At 41.4% G+C, this 13,736-nt stretch overlaps 1 long non-coding RNA gene across 1 annotated transcript; it reads left to right on the forward strand.

Moving 5' to 3' along the window:
* The first annotated feature begins 6 nt into the window (after window positions 1-6).
* LOC109117668 lies at window positions 7-11,247 on the forward strand. Its single transcript, XR_002024973.1, has 3 exons — window positions 7-189; window positions 10,826-10,939; window positions 11,129-11,247. It is a non-coding gene; the product is annotated as an uncharacterized LOC109117668 (long non-coding RNA).
* The last annotated feature ends 2,489 nt before the right edge of the window (window positions 11,248-13,736 follow it).

Below are 13,736 nucleotides of genomic sequence, written 5' to 3' on the forward strand. Positions count from 1 at the left end.
GCTCTGCAGAGCGTGGCAGGCGACCTTGGCTCGCGCGTCTCCTCCCTCCGCGGATGATCGCGTCTAGGCCACCGCGGCCCAAGCAGGCGACTTCTACTTCAGCCAACCAGCACCGCCCTCCGCCCGGCCCCCTCGGGAAATCTGCCTCCTCATTGGCCGCTGGACAGATAAGCGGGATGGGATTGGAGGGTGAGGAGCGGGGGGGTGGCTCTGGGAGGGATGTGGACCCCTAGGATGAGGAGAGTTGCAGGAGGGTGAAGAGACCCGACAAGTGGGCGCCGGTCCTGGGCTCCCTCAGCCCTTAGCGTCCAAAGTCCTGGTGAAGTCCTCTATGCAAAATGTATGCGCTCAATTTTCATTATCTTACTTTCATTTTGTCTTCAGCTTGACTTTCTCAGTTGTTCTAATTTTATACCCTTTTAAATTTATTTTTAAATTTCTATTAGTACATATTTCCAGTACATGATGATTACATTCATCGTAGGGAGTTGATGCATGTGTATAACACATCTCCTTTTTCCCTCCGTTCAAAATTAAATTGTGCCTCACCCAACTTACAAACATTTGCTACTAAAGGATGAATAGCTGCTTGCATCTTTCTTTTCTTATTTCTCTTTTTATAGATCATGGGTTATCCCTTTCCGGGCTTTTATACTAATTATTTAATATGAAAGCACTCTGAAATTTTATCTTACTACAGGTAGGTATGGATTTTCACTTTTATCAGAAAGAAATCTTACATGGAGAGACACGCAACTGGGGAAATGCCATCCACTCCCATCCCATATGCCAAAATCCGCTTCTTTAGAGCAGGGATGTGCTTGCTTCCCCCAGTTTTTCTCCCAAACGAGTAAGAATTGTAAAAAGCTTGTGTTTCTAAAAATCCATGTTGAAAAATAAAATATTTGATATTTGTTTTTTATCTTTATTAAGTTTATTGGTACATTTTAAGTATACAGTACAGTTACATTCATCATTGGAATCTTGGACCTTTACATGATGTATCTTGGTTCTTATTTTTCCCCATTTCCCAGCCATCCCTTCACCCCTTCCCCTTCCCTGTTTACAAACACATTGTTTCCATATTTTTCCTTTTCACATATTTGTTCTTTTCCCTTTTTCCCTTTCCGCTACCCCTCCCACTTCCTCTACTCTTTTAGACCTTTTCTTCCTATTACACAATATCAATTATATATTTTGATCCTTATTTATATTTTGTTTTTCACACCAGAGAAGCTATTCAGTATTTACACATGTGTGACTTATTAATTTCACTTAAGAGTATGGCCTCAATGTACATCCACTTAGCTACAAATACCTCTAGTTTCTCCTTTTTTGTGGCTGAGTAGTACTCCATTCTATATTTGAAAATCTAGTTTGTCATTTTAATGCAACAGATCAAATGTTTTTCTCCAACTCAGGTGCTAGGGTTTAATCTATAAACACCTTGATGTATATGAATGTACCATTATCTTCAAGTTAAAGGTTCTTAGCTTTTACATTTGATTTGTTTTCAGAGCAACTACACATAATGGGTGGATAGACAATAATGGAAATTTCAGATGTTCCTGATTTTATAAAAGTGTACAAGAATCTCAATAGTAAAAGTTTAACTTTTGCAGTTCATAGAGACAGCAGCCCTCCGATTGCTCTTACCACCCTACATTTTTCCTGTGCTATACTTAGCAAAGTTGTAAAGAAGCTGTGACCTGTGTAAATTGTTGGATGTCTTTTGCTACTGACTCTGTCCATATAGCCACTAGACTATAAAATTCATGAGGACTGGGCTGCCACATCTAGCATTTATTAAGCATTTACTATGTGTCAGGGACTGTTTGAAGCATTTTGAATGTATTTGCTTATCTAACAGGTTAAATTAGGTAATAGTATTATCTTCCATTTACAGATGAGGAAACTGAGGTATAGGGAAGTTATATAAACAACTTGCCCAAATTTGCAGTTTTTAAGGGATAGAGCCAAGGTTCTAGCCTTGTTTGTACATATGTCCAGAGCCTGTGGCATGTGGAATAAGCAAAGGCTGCAAGAATCAAACAAGGCATTTCTCCCTCAGCTGGGATAAATACATTTTTTAAGAAAGCTCAAGTCATATGTTAAACTTTGTTCTTTGCAGTGAACTTTGTACTATTTTATTGTTTGAATTTTTCTTCTTCGCCTTTTTCCCCCTTTTCCCCTCCTCCTCCTCTCTTCCACTTCTGTTATTGTTGGATTGAATTCTTAGGGAATTATTCCCAAAGAAATAAAAGTGGAAAAATGAAACTGGTTTCTAATCTTGTCGTATCTTGTATTTGAAAATAGAGTGTGTATTTACAAGGAATGACTAGGAACTTGTAGTAGCTACATAGGTAGAATGTCTACTCATTCGCTTTATGGTTATAATTTAATTATAGTTCAAGTGAAAACATCTCTAAAAACCAGCCCTAGTTTAAAAATGCTTGAAACCTGATTTATTTAACTCCTAGAGGTAATTGCAAGTGATTAGTTCTATAAACAAATTTGGTCCCAAGTTTAATACTTTATTCATATAAACAAACTTTGTTGGGATTGAGTAAAATTGTTACTTAGAAAATCTGTTGTCTTATTGTTCAGAACCTAATGAAATAAAATATCCTAGTACAAAACATAATGATACCAATCTTAATACCACCAAATCTAAAAGCAAACTAAAATGTTTGGTTGGGAACTCAACTAGAGATCTTCAAGATCAATTTTCTTTCATCAGCACTGGAAGAAAGAGATGGTGAGAAGGAACTATATCTCTTGGTGAATGATGGATGTAGCTCACATCATTATTACTTGTGTTTTTATTCCACCCACTCTCTGATAGACTGAAAACCTTCTACATATTCCCATTTAATTCTCTTCAGTATGGCTTTGTGAATGCAGGGGTAACCAGGGAAGGGAGAGAAGAAAGAAGGCCATAGAAAGAGATGTGTTACAATTCAGGAGGAGCCACCAGCTTTGAGGGAAGGGAGTCGATGCCAACACAGCTCTGTGATCCAATCCAGTGTCCACCCAGCTGGGGTAGGTGAGAGAGGAAGGTGAGATTCCTGCCTTAATAAGAATAATTAATTACTCAGAAAGAAGCAGCCCAGAGTCCCTTAATATCTGGTTATAGCCACAATTGGAACAATCCTAAGGAGAAAAAAAATCATTGCGTTTTTATCCCAACAGCCTCATGTACCATGCTACTAAGCTGAAGCTTTGAGAAAAAGGAAATACAAAAATGAGAACTGGAATGTATTTTTATCCTAACTTCCTTTTATTCTGATTTGAAAAGTAATGCATACTTTAATGGAGGCTTGGAAAATACAGATAAATGTATCCATAGATATCTTTCATACCAATATTTTCTTTCTTACATGTGTGTGGGAGGTGCAAGAAATTTATAATGGATCATATAGATTATATGATCTTATGTATTTCTTTTTTCCCTTAATGCTACAGGATAAAACTTTTCCCAGTTCATTAAACATTCATCCAAAAATGTGACTCCCCCCATACCATGGCTGTACAATTTGCAATCCAGTGGCTCTTTCTTTAATCTTATATTTCCTTACTGAGAACATTCAAATTTTTTCTACTTAACAGAACTGTGCAGTGATAGACTTCCTCTGTGGTTATACTTACTTCTTTAAGATCCATCATTAGCAACAATTTTGGTTCAAATCATTTAATATATGTTAAGGCTCTTGTGACACACTGTCAAGTGTTCTCTGCAACACAGGAGCCAGCTTGACACTTGCAGTGCCACTAAGGGTTTTAAAGATAGATGAGTAGTCAGATTCTCCACATTTATAAGCTGCATATTTTCTTAGATTCTTCAGACTGGAGAACATCTCTCATGTTCAGCATCACCACAGCCCCACAGGATTTACCAGCCTGCTGATTGTCTGCCATGTCCTAGCTCTCTGCCTGCCCAGCCCTCTTGGAAGACAGCAGTGATGGAGACAGAAGCAGGCATGTAGCAAAGCAGCATGAAGAGTGCTGAGAGAGGGACATACAGCTGCTGTCATAACTCCTCTAAGGGTCTCCTCGCCTGAACTTGGAGGCCACAGCAGCCTTCCTGGAGGAAATAATGGCCAGTTGAATGGTTAAAAATTGACAGGTTACTGGGTACAGTGCCAGGGATGAGCATCACATGATCCACCCTGTTACCACAGAGCTCTGAAGAGATTTCTTCTGTTTTTCCTTGAAAGTCCAGCTTCATTAATGATGGTATTATGGTGCCTTAAGTAGAACAGGGACGGCAAACAAACATTTACAACTAAGGTGAAACCGTTTTTAAATTTGCCCAAGTTCTTTAGCCTCTGTGTTGGATTTTGACTTTGACTCGATGTTTACCAACTTTCTTCTTCAGGGGCGGGTATCAGGAATTGAACTCGGGTCCTTGCGCTTGCAAGCAGGCCACTGAACTGCTGAGCTAAATCCCTGGCCCACCAACTTTCTTCTTGACTGGCATCCTACAAGGTCCATGTAAACTGGTCATGTTTGAGGAATGAGGTCTTGCCTCTGGCTTGACAGTATATCCAGTTCTGATGTTTCAGAGGGTTTGATGCCTCCCTTATGTGCTGTTAAGCATTGTGCCTGTGTTTGACCCTGAAATGAACTCTGGGTGCAGAAACTAGACACAGGTTCTTGTACACTTGACAATCCCCTGAATAACCCTAACAGACAAACTAACACATTCAGTATAGCTTGTAACTGTACACATATGGGGAAGTAAATAGTAATAAAATGTGCCAGTTTGCAGGTAGCCATAGCTGGGAAGGTCATCTAGGAGGAGTGGGACAAGAATCTCTCTTTCTTCTCCTTTTTTCACATTAACAAAGAAAACAAATCAATGGATCTTCAAGAGGCAAAATAGCATCTTACAAGGTTAAAAGTCTCAGTGCTGGGATCAGAGTATTTTGGGTTGAATACCACCAGAGCCTCTTAGAAACCATTACCTCGGTCACTTAATCTGTCTAAGCTTCCATTTCTCTTTTATAAAACGGAGACAGTTAGCACTCTCTGTAATGGTATAACCTAAGCCACTATAATAAAAGGAACAACAACAAAAAATAGAATAGTTTAAAGAAGATCAAAGTTTCTGTCTCTCACAAAATGTCTCAAACCTAGATGGTGCAGGGACAGGGACAAGCCTGTCATCTGGAATGTGAGGCTTCCATCTGAGTCCAAGGCACCTGCTCCAGCTCACGTAGTCATCGCTGCATGGGAATGGGGACAAAGGAGCCCATGGAGCGCCAGCCCATTCCCCTCCAGGGCTAGACTTGGAAACGGCACCTTTGATTTCTGCTCATCTTCCATGAATTTAGGTGCCATGCCTGGCTAGACAGGAAACTAGGAAATGTAGTCATTGACTGGGTGGTCATGTGATTGGCAAACTTCAAGAACTTTGCTGTAAAAGAAAAGGCAATGAATTAGTGATCAACCAGCATCGAGCGCCGCATTGATCGCCTATGGCCATTGGATTCCCTAGGGAAGAAAATATCCCCCAGTTATCAGACTTTCCATAGCTCTTGAGCCCCATGGGGCTCTTTCATGGGCTGCCTTAGGTGTGGAGAAAGTACAGCACACTCTGTGTTGGGGTTTTATATTCTAGTCAACCTCATCGGCATGTGCTGCAGCTGAAAGACCGCCTTTCACCACTGCAAGTGTGGCTCTCAGATCACACTGTGATAAACAAGCACAGTCCTAAATTGAACCTTCCCATCCTGCATAACTATCCTCGCAAAATATACTTTAACAAAAATTTATACTGTTTCTACTCTGTCCAGACTCTATACCAAGGGATTTTCTAATATTAACTGCCAAATCCTTGTGACAACCCTCAAAGGTATACAGGGTATAGATATTATTATCTTCACTCTTAAGTACAAGGACCCTGAGTTACAGAAAGACTCATTAACCTCTCAAAGCCACATCACTAGTTAGAGAAGGGGTCAAGACTGGGACCAAGAGGTGGCCCCAGAAGTCCCATCCCAACTCCTACATCATCCTGCTTGCAGTGAAGTGGGCAGGAAGAGAGGAAGGGCTGGGCTGACTGCTTCACATTCTTAGAATACACCTGAGGCGTTGCACCACCTCCTGACTGCCTAGGACCTGTTCTGTGGGAGACACATTGATTTAAACCAATTATGAGGTCCATGTATCACTCCCACATAATATAGGGGGAAAAGGTGTTCCAGGCCCTTCAAAAGAAAGAATGGGGACTGGCATGAGTTTGGGACACCAGAGCAGTGCAGGCCTAGAAAGCAATGTGTGATAGGCGAGCTGCCAAAGGTGGTGATCAGAGCACCGGAGAAGAGGCACCTGGAAAAGCAGCTTGCTGAGTCTCAGGAATGAAGGAGAAGGAAGATCCTTAACTATTGCTCCTTTCTTAACAGCAAAAGTGCAGGCTTCCAGGACAGTAAACTGAATATTTCCTAGAAAAACATGTCCATCAGTTTATGTGATGAGATAGGGTCCCTTGGTGAGGATTACCATTTGGAGATAGCTCCTGTTCTCAGATAGGCTGGCATAAACAAGTTTAGTCCTGAGACTTTGTGATGTGAATCAACATTTTCTGAATTGTGTCAAATGTCAAAAGCAATTGCTTCATGACAACAAAGGTCAATGCACGATCCACGAAATACCTAATGTCTACACCTTACAGTCAAACAGGTCAGAAAGAACACACACACACACACACATGCACCTGCATGTATCAGTAAAGACAACAAGCCAGTGTTAAACAGGGCAAAATCTAGGGAAAGGTAAACTGCAGTTATTTGTACTGTTATTTTGTAACTTTCTGCAATTTTAGTATGATATCAAAGGCACAGTTGACCAAAAGATATGTATTTTCAGGAGAGGTCATACATAAGCATTTTCTCAGGTAGCAATTTGATTATTGTAAATTATTGAATAGCTGATCAAGAGACAGAATGGATCCCAGATTAGACTTTCCATGGGGTGAAAAAAGGAAAGGAAAGGAAAGGGAAATCAAGGAGGATGTGGAATTCAAACTTCACCTACACCACAATTTTGCTTGGACCTAGTGAGTTTCATGTAGGAACAAGTTCAGGCATAAAGATAGAAATGAACAAGTTGGAAGATATAAACAAAATTAGCCAGCAAGGCTTTATAGAGAAATGGCCTTATGGTTTTTGTAACTCTTATATATGTTGTGAGATTTAATACATTAATATTTGTAAAACCCTGAGGTCAATTGAAAAAAAAAAAAGCACTCTAAAATTACTCTATGTTATTATCCATAAGGAATTACCTAACAATGAACATTTGTTTCTTTTTTACTACCTTATAATTATTCATTTATTAAACAGCAACTATTATCTTCCAAATAGGCCCCGATTTTATGGCTACTGCGAGTGGTATTTGGAACAGGACCTATCTTGCCTAAGGTCCCCATTGTTAGGTTTAGAGGTTTTTATATACATTTTTCTATTGGCAGAAACCCTGAGAACACAGATCTGGACGCCTGAAGTTGATTACTTGCAGGCAAAGCGCCTGCCTTGTAACAACACTTTGTGCAAACAGTCTGAGCTTCTGATTCCGAGTGTCCTTGGCAGTAATCAATCACAGAGTAAACCCGTGCAAAGGAAAGTACCACAAGGCTGGAAGGGGTCTTGGGCAGCCGAAGCCCACAACAAACAAAGGTGCCCTAAATGCCAGCCCCCAAGGCTCCCCATGTACCCTAGTGAACCCCGCATGGAGATCACAGTTGGGAGCATGACTCAGCTGCACTAACCGCAGGCTTCAGGGACAGCACTCAACCGCAGCACATGTTCAGAAGCCCTGGGTGAGGCAGGGCAGGGAAGTGTGTGGCTCGCACCAGGAAAGGATATGCCCTCCTTACAGTGTGTGCCCCCATGGCTTCCCTTTGGCCCTCTCTGACACACCTCCGCCATATAACCCAAAGATTTTTTTAAAAAGCTTTGTAACTGTCAGAAATATATAATACAAAACATGACAGTCATTCCATACATTGTGAAACCAAAGTCAAGGTTCTATTCTTCTTCTTTTTTTTTTTTTTAACGGTGTTTCTAAGGATAGAAACAAAAAAAGAGGAAAGGATAAAATCAAGAACACAAACACGAAGAGGGCTATCTACACCGTGCCAGATGGTTCAAACGGTCCGCTTCCGATCATTTTAGCCACCCTTTGCATCTGCAGACGGCTATAGCTAGACTGTGCAGCCAGGAAGTGAAAGCAGGACAACAGGGTCCTGAAGCCAGCACTTGCTTTCTCCCCCTCTGAAATAATGGAAACTTGTGACCACAAGACCAGCAAGACTGAATCATAATTAAAGCAGATGTGCAATTATTTTACACTATTATAGATCTAGAAGAATTAGGGACCTAGGGACAGCAGCCGGTGTCTCCTTGAAAGAGATCAAGCCACACAGAGGCTGAGGAGAGATTGAACTGTGGGGAACCTGGCTAGGAAGGGTTTAGAAAGGAACCTGAAGAGAGAAGGGTAAGGGCCAGGGATTTAGCTCAGGGGTGCCGCTGCCTGCCTCATAAGTGCAAGGACCAGAGTTTGATCCCCGGTACCAAAACAGAGAGAGGGGTGAGTTGGTGAGATTATAGAATCTGCCCTCATTGGTTTAAAAAATTTCTGTAATGGGGGAAGAAGATACAGAGAAATTAGAGAAAGCAGAAACACTGAGCCAGACTAGATCTCAGCTCTGAAATGCCCTGTGTCCAGAATAAAAGGAGAAAATGTGTACCAACGAAGTCCATGGAAGAATGGGCGAGGCAGAGATTGAAACGGCTTCAGAAGGAGCACAGCTCTCCCTCCAGGGTGGAGGAAGGACTGCCATCTAGGAGAACGTTCTGCTCAGTTGGCAGAGTGACAAGAGGCATAAAGGGAAATACTCCCACTTAGAGCAACGCTTGTCCAGGAAATCGCCAAACTGAATGTTGTATTTCCACATAACCGTTTCTGAGCAGCTGCGGCTGGGCTGGGACCATGTACTTTGAATGACCCTGGCATTTTACCTTCTCAAATCCAATTGGGGAAAAAAAAAAAAAAAAACTATTTCCTGATCACTGAACCTGTTCGATCGGCATAAAGAGCCTTGGATTCCTTCCTTCCTGTGCACCAGCCTAGTTTTTAATACTTAATGTGTGGTACTTAAGGCCTGACTTCCCTCCTCACCAAAACCACTCAGCTGTTTTCTTCTCTAAGTTGCATTACATTGTGTGACAAGGCAAAAAAGGAACTTGAATTTTACTTAAGTGTTGAGGATCTTTTGTGTATAAATAAAAGAGATAATAAAAACTAAGGCATGTGTTTAAATTTCTAAAATATAGGGGCCAGGGATTTTAGCTCAGTGGTTCTGCCACTTGCCCTGTGAGTGCAGGGACCTGAGTTCGATCCATGGTACCGAAAGGAAAAGAAAAATTATACATATATATATATATATATATACACACACACATATTATAGCAAAAAGCTCACTGCCATTAATCTCCCTCAGAAATATTTCCCTCACTCCTCACATCTTTCTTGCCACTTTCTGAAGCAGCTCTGGATGTCCTTTTTTGTCACTATTTTTTGTGAAATGTGATCAAAAAATCCAGTGAATGCTGCCACACATGCCATCCAAAGGAAAGGCGGGCTTGTAAAAACATTAGGATCTCTTCACCCATCTCATTCACCAGATCTGGCACCATGAAATTTCTGGCTCTTTCTCAAAGCCAAAATGACCAGGAAAGGTAAAGATTTTGAGTTGATTCAGGACATCAAGGCACCCAGGACAGTGCCACTAATGACACTCACGAAAGATGCACAGAACTGCTTCAGAAAGTGGCAAGAGTAACTGTGAAAGTGTGACAAATGTGTTCAAAGTGAAGGGGAGTATTCTGAAGGGTATTATAACGGCAATGTCTCTGTAAAAATTCTTTTAAATGTATACATTCATACAAATTTTTTTTGTTGTTTTTTTTGAGACAAGGTCTCACTATGTAGTTGAGACTGACCTGGAACTCACTATGTAGCCCAGTTCACTATGTAGACTATGGCTGGTCTCGAACTCACAGCGATCCTCCTGCCTCAGCCTCCTGAGTGCTGGGATTACAGGCGTGCACCACCACGCCGGGCCATACAAATTTTTTTAATCACACTTTATAAGCGCTAAGGGTGACTCCAGCCACAGGAAACCCTATAAAACTAGCTAAGTCTGGAAAGAACCAGCTACTGCCTCCCAGCCCCAGGTTTGGGGAAAGGGCCATTGAAGGGATGTAGGTCCACAGCCAAGGTAAGAGATGCACCACCTCCGTAAATGTAACTCCTGGAATCCCAGCCACCACTGCTGAGCCCTTCCCCATTCCAGTGTTCTGGATTTCCTGGTGACAACCGTAGGAGGGTCTCTGGTCAGGGTCTGAGGAGGTTCCTCAAGAAGAGATGGAGACCTCAACTCCACACATATTGTAGGTTATAGGTTCTCTGACTTCCATCACAGAAAAAGAACTTTCCACATGCATCATCATTAAAAGGCATAAAGAAGTTTATTAGACAGAGATTTTTTAAGGTTTCTTTACTTTCCGTTAGTACAGTTTGCAGTACACAATGAGTACACTCATCAAGGAGTGTTGGTACATATACATAACACATCTTACTTCTTTTTACCTCCCCTTCTCTTCTTCTATCTCCCACCACCTCTTAAAATACACACTCAGGACAGGGTATGGGCCCTCAAGATAGAGGCACCCTTGAGACTTAGGGCTGATTATATTCATGTGGTCTTGGGGTATCCACAGGTGGGTGATCTAGGATGTGTATTCCTACTGTCTTCCAGGTTACCCATTGGTGGGCTGTATTGGAATGCAACTATTTGAAGTCGAGATACGCACCCACTAATTTTGTTGCTTCCTTAAAGATGAAGGCTTATGAGAGGAAGAGCACCTTACAGGTAAAAGGCATGGACCCATAGTTCAGTTTACAAACCTACTGTGTCCTTAAGACCCTTAGAATTGTTCTTTTTTTTTCTTTTTTGAGATTCTTGGATGGGAAAAGGGCTTGAGTGACTTTTGTGTCCTGAAGCTGTAGTTTTTCTTAAAAGTATAAGTTTAAAATTGTGTTTTTTCTTGTCTCTTTGTAGCTATCATCGTATTCTCTACCCTACCTTGAGAACACTGGAAAGCCCTCCCTGCCGGTGCTGTCAGCCTGACTCTTCACCTGGAGCCCACCGCCTTTAGCAGACTGTACCACCATCACCATGGCAAGTACCACCTTTCATTTAGTTGCTGCTGTCTCCATAATCTTTTGCCGCCCCACTCTAGTACCTCCCAGGTCACTGTTGATGTGTCCACCATCTACAGAAAGACCAACCACCCCAGTCTTCCTGGGATGAGGGGTACTACTAAAACAGGGTTGGTTCCAGGCAAATCCAGATCGTTGGTTATCCTACCACCATAGTTGCCACCACTGCCACTGCCCATGGCTGTGTCATAGCATTCCAAAGAGAGAGAGTGGAGCACACTTCTGTCCCAAGAAAAGTTATGGAGCTTTTTTTTCTCACCTTGAGTATCCTGCTGGGTGTCCTGGGGAAACACACACCCCCCATTTTCCTATAGAACTGTGCAGTCCCATGAGGCTGCCCTGCCTTTCCTCAGCCCATTCTCTGTCCATCTGTCTGTCCACCCCCACCCCTGCAGCTGTGTCGCCTCCAGCCCAAATCTGCCCATTTCACCACCTGCATACCTTTGGGAAGGTCTGCACATCCCGCGTGATACATTACAGTAAGTTTGAAGGACAGTCTGTGCATCAAGACAGCATGCAGAATATGCACTATTTCCCCTTAAGGCATGCCTGTGTGTTGTGCATAATACTAAAGGGTAGGAAAGGGGCACTTCATTTTGTGAAAAAGAAAAAAAATGAAATTTTTGGAGGAGAAATTTCTTAATCTCACCAAAATCTTTCTTTCAAAAAAATAAAAATGAAGATTGATTTGTTGATCTTTATAAAAGCCACATGTGCTCACTTCCAATGCTTAGAAAGTAGAGAAAATCTTATAAACTTAGTCTCCAAAATCATCCTAAATCCCACCATCCCAAGACAATCACTGTTAATATCTGTATACAGTTGATGTATATCCTTCCATTTTCACCCACACCTGTATTTTCTTAGATATATTGCAGAATGCTTTAAATAAGATCATATATAACATAGAAGTTATATAGATGTACATACTGTAATAACTTATTATGTTAACTTGCATGAACATCTTCCTATTTTGACAAATCGACTACCTGATTAATGGTTATACCATACCTTATGTAGCCCATGGTAGACTATGGGTGGTCACTCCAGGCATTGAACTTGGGCAGATAGAAGCAGAAACTTCCCAAAGACAAACTGCTAACAAAACCTTTTCCTCAGGGGAATACTTCCATTTCACCGCACTGTTGATACCGCTTAAAAACCGAGCATAATTCCAATTTGCCACAGCGGCTTACAAAGTAGTCCATAACATATCTAGAAACACATCTTGATTAAATATCACCAAGAGGAGAAAACAGAAAACCCAGAGGCATCCTAGCCTAACAGCGATTCACATACTATTACTAACAGTAATTCCTGGAAGCAGGAAGCATTCTGGAAAATAAAAACAGAGGAGAAAGTAACTGTGAAATATTGGTGATGTCATCCAAATAGGCAAAAAAATAAATTTACCAAGAGTTGGATAAAGGAACTAGCAATCAGGAAGGAAGTATAAATGAAATCATCAGAGGAAATAGAAAAGAGCCCTTCAGAAAAAGAAGGTCAATATGAAAAGGGCTCTCCAGAACTCAGAGATTATAGTAGCTAATGGAAAGGAAACAGGTGAAAAAGGAGAAGTATAAGAAACAAATTCAGAAGTGTAAATATTTAAGTGTATTCTTAGGTCAAAACAAGCTTTTCACTGTAAAATATTTTATGCTTAAAATTTTCAAAATGAAGTCAGGCATGGTGGTATGTGCCTATAATCCCAGGTTTTGAGAGACTGAAACAGGAGGATGGGGAATTCAAGGACAGCCTGGGATACCTAGCCAAACCTTATCTCAACCAAAACAAAACTGAGTATGACAGAATTCATGTAGATATAATGTATGTACATGTAGTAAATAATAAACTTAAACATTTGTGGGCTTACCACACAGCTTTAAAAAAATAGAAAATGACCCAGATGAGTTAAGTCTTTTGTATTTCCCTCCTTGACACTCCTATTTCATTATTGTTGTAGTCAGCAGCATTGGGTGAGGGAATACATTAAGTACAGGACACGTAACTTCTAAGGTTATTTTATGATAATTACCCAAAGAGTCAAATGCAAGGAGTCCAAGAAATTAACCGCACACTAGAAGCCTAAAACATTCAACTAAGGACCTAAATCCCAGCAGTTTCCCACACAAGTCCAACTAAAGGCTGAGAGTCCAAGGCAATGTCCTCCTCGAGTCCAGCCAGTGGCCTGCAGCCCACGGCAATGTCTCACACTTGTCCGTATTGAGGAGCTGCACCTGGAAGACCCGAAGGTCAGTGGTGACAGCCAGAAAAATCCATGCTCGTGAGATAAAGGATCAGTGCCACCAACCTAAGGGATCCACATTGGAGCCAGGAAATGATGCTTACAGTGAAGATCAGAGCTCCCCTGATGAAAGCAGTGGCCATTCCCAGTGACAGTGAGATCCCAAGCTCATCCTCCGATGAGAACAGCCTAGTTCCTATCG

The sequence above is a fragment of the Fukomys damarensis genome, unplaced genomic scaffold (assembly GCF_012274545.1).
Source record: "Fukomys damarensis isolate Sample0158 unplaced genomic scaffold, DMR_v1.0_HiC HiC_scaffold_27, whole genome shotgun sequence".
In the NCBI taxonomy this organism is placed as follows: Eukaryota; Metazoa; Chordata; class Mammalia; order Rodentia; family Bathyergidae; genus Fukomys; species Fukomys damarensis.